Genomic DNA, 3661 nt, shown 5'->3' with positions numbered 1-3661 from the left:
AAAAAAAAAAAAAAAAAAGAAAGGTGGGAACTTCAAGAGGCATTAGTTCTCATGAGTTGATTAATGCAAATCATAGGAGTGGGTTCGTTATCACAGGAGTTCGGCTCCCTTTCTCTGTCTCATGAACTCTCTTGCCCTTCCACTTTCTGCCACGGGATAAAACAGCAAGACCCCCTCCCCAGATGTGGCCTCTCCACCTTGAACATCCTGGCCTCCAGAACCATGAGCCAAATAAATCTCTTCTCTTTATAAATCACTCAATGTGGTATTCTATTATAGCAACAGAAGACAAACTGAGGTTGGGTATGGTGGCTCACACCTGTAATTCCAACACTGAGGCTGAGGCAGGCGAATCACTTGAGGTAAGGAGTTTGAGCCCAGCCTGGCCAACACAGTGAAACCCCATATCTATTAAAAATACAAAATTTAGCCAGCTAGGCATGGTGGCACATGCCTGTAATCCCAGCTACTTACAGGCTAAAACAGGAGAACCGCTTGATCTGGGAGGTGGAGTTTGCAGTGAGCCGAGATTGGACCACTGCACTCCAGCCTGGGCAACAGAGTGAGACTCTGTCTCAAAAAACAAACAAACAAACAAACTGAGACACCAGACAAGCACCTTTTGTGGATTCTACTTTGTTCCCTGGAACATATTTTCCTTTACCTACTGTAAATGAAAGTCCACCAACCTGGCCAATATGGTAAAACCTCGTCTCTACTGAAAATACAAAAATTAGCTGCGCATGATGGCAGGCGCCTGTAGTCCCCGTTACTCAGGAGGCTGAGGCTGAAGAATGCCTTGAACCTGGGAAGCAGAGGTTGCAGTGAGCTGATATCACGCCACTGCACTCCAGGCTGGGCGACAGCGAGACTCTGCCTGGAAAAGAAAAGAAAGAAAAAAAAGAAAAGAAAAAGTCCAGTTTACACCCAATGTGACCTTGAGAACAAGTGAAACTTTAGCCATTTTTTTCTACCTTCATACTTGGCAAGGATCAGACCCAAGTCTTTCTTCCTAAAACTCCAGGGGACAAATTCTGGGAGATCTCCTTGAGGCACCTTTTCTTTGGCTTAAGGTGGGGAGAGGAGGCACCTTTCTCCCTGCTCCCATGTGAAAGTCAGGGGAGAAGAAAGCACTTTCTAAAGAAATCCTCACTCTCTGTCTTTCTACCTCAACCTCCTTATACTTTCAAGGTCAATGGTGGGTTCACAAAAGCCAGAAGTGTGTTCATGATCTTAACAGGTCCACAGTGACTGCGGCAGTACTGGTGCCCAATGAATTGGTCTTAGCTTTTGGGGCCTGATAAAAACAGAGAGAGAGAAATGCCATTTGAGCACATGGTTCCATTGGATTTTATCCCAAATAATCAAAATCATTATGTTTTTAAAAGAAGTAGAAAAATGCAAATAAGAGGTTTTAGTTTCTTTGAAGTCAAAAATTCAAAGCTATAAATGCAAACCACAGAGGGGGAGAAGATACTTACAATGCATATTACAAAGAGCTTATGTTCAGAATACATAAAGAACTCCTATAAGCCAATAGAAATATGGGCAAAATCTTAAACATGCTCTTCACAAAAGAGAATAGTCAAATGACCAATGAACAGAAAAATGTGCTCAAACTCATTAGAAATCAGGGAGAAGCAAATATTTTTTCTTTTTTTGCTCGGCTCACTGCAACTTCTGCCTTCCAGGTTCAAGTGATTCTTCTGATTCTTGAGTAGCTGGGACTACAAGCATGTGCCACCACACCCAGCTAATTTTTGTATTTTTAGTAGAGACAGGGTTTCACCATATTGACCATTGTGGTCTCGAACTCCTTATCTTGTGATCCACCTGCCTCGGCCTCCTAAAATGCTGGGATTACAGTCGTGAGCCACCGTGCAAATTTAAATTATATTGAGACCTAGCATTCCATACTCACTAGAATGCCCAAGATTAAAAGCAGAAAACAATACTAAGTGTTGATGAGAATACAGGGCAGACAAAACTTTTTTATATCAGTGGAGTGGAAGTATAAATTGATCCAACCATATTGGAAAACTGCCAGGAGTAGCTATTAAGTCTGAACTTTTGACTTAACAACGTCATTCCTAGGTAATTACTTAATAGGGCATATATGTGGTATACTAAAAGATATATTCATGAATGATCATAGCAGTATCATTCATTATAGCCCCAAACTGGAAACAATTCAAATATTTATAGATAGTAGAATGGATACATCCACTGTACTGTTTTCATAAAATGTAATACTATGTAGGAATAGACATTAATGTACTGTTACCCACATAAATGCAAGCAAATCTCACTTAAATAAAAGAAGTTAAACACAAAAATATCCATAATGTATGATTCCATTTATTTATTTATCTTTTTTTTATGAATGTTTCATGAATTTGCATGTCATCCTTGCACAGGGACCATGCTACTCTTCTCTGTATACATGATTCCATTTATATAAAGTTTGTAAACAGACACATCTATGGTATTAAAAATCAAGAGAGTGAGACTGGGCATGGTGGCTCACGCCTGTGATCCCAGCACTTTGGGAGACTGAGGCAGGCAGGTCACCTGAGGTCAGGAGTTTGAGACCAGCCTGACCAACATGGAGAAACCCCATATCTACTAAAAATACACAATTAGCCAGGTGTGGTGGCACTTGCCTGTAATCCCAGCTACTGGGGGGCCTGGGGCAGGAGAATCGCTTGAACCCAGGAGGCAGAGATTGCAGTGAGCGGAGATGGCGCCATTACAATCCAGCCTGGGCAACAAGAGAGAAACTCCAACTCAAAAAAAATAAATAAATAAAAATAAGGAGGGTGATTTCCTTTAGGGAAGAGGGAGAGAATAGTTATTGGGAGGGGGCAGAAGTGGGGAGTTCTGGGGTCCCAGTCATTTCCAATTTCATGCCTTGTTCGTGGTTACATGGTATGTACACTTTGTGATAATTCATTGAGTTGTATACACTTATGATTGGTGCACTTTTTGGTATCCATTTTATACTTCAATAGAAAAAAATAAAATTTTTTTTTTTTGAGAGGGAGTCTTGCTCTGTTGCCAGGCTGGAGTGCAGTGGCACCATCTCAGCTCACTGCAGCCTCTGCCCCCTGCCTCCTGAGTAGCTGAAACTACAGGCGCGTGCCACCACGCTCGGCTAATTTTTGTATTTTTAGTAGAGGCGGGGTTTCACCATGTTGACCAGGATGGTCTTGACCTCTTGACCTCATGATCCGCCCACCTCAGCCTCCCAAAGTGCTGGGATTACAGGCGTGAGCCACCATGCCCGTTCGAAAAAGTAGATATAAAGGGAAAACAAAAACGAGAAATGTCTTAAAACCTCTGCTATAAGAAGACAAAGATGAAATACGAGTACAGAAACAACACTGGTTTTGAGTCTGTGTTGTATCCTTGCTAGATTAATGACATTAAACTTGATCAGTGTCACTGATCACTTGATTATACTTGATGTCTCTGAGCCTCAGTTTCTTCATTTATGAAATAGGATGTTATTACAATACTTTCTTAGAGGACTATTGTGAAGGTCAAATGAGAGAATGTGTACAAATGTGCCTAAAAAACTATAACATTTGTTTTTGAGTAAGCATGCCAAAAAAACTATAACAAACATCACATATAGTACATATATATATATATATATATA

General features: G+C 40.9%; 1 non-coding gene across 1 annotated transcript; it reads right to left on the bottom strand.

Annotated features, from left to right (window-relative positions):
- Window positions 1–2372: 2372 nt before the first annotated feature.
- On the bottom strand, window positions 2373–2479 carry LOC119473655. Its single transcript, XR_005202860.1, has one exon. It is a non-coding gene; the product is annotated as a U6 spliceosomal RNA (small nuclear RNA).
- Window positions 2480–3661: the final 1182 nt, after the last annotated feature.

Source organism: Cebus imitator, unplaced genomic scaffold, assembly GCF_001604975.1.
Source record: "Cebus imitator isolate Cc_AM_T3 unplaced genomic scaffold, Cebus_imitator-1.0 Scaffold172, whole genome shotgun sequence".
In the NCBI taxonomy this organism is placed as follows: domain Eukaryota; kingdom Metazoa; phylum Chordata; class Mammalia; order Primates; family Cebidae; genus Cebus; species Cebus imitator.
Note: the sequence above shows the minus strand (reverse complement) of the source record. Positions and strands in the feature narration are given on the sequence as shown.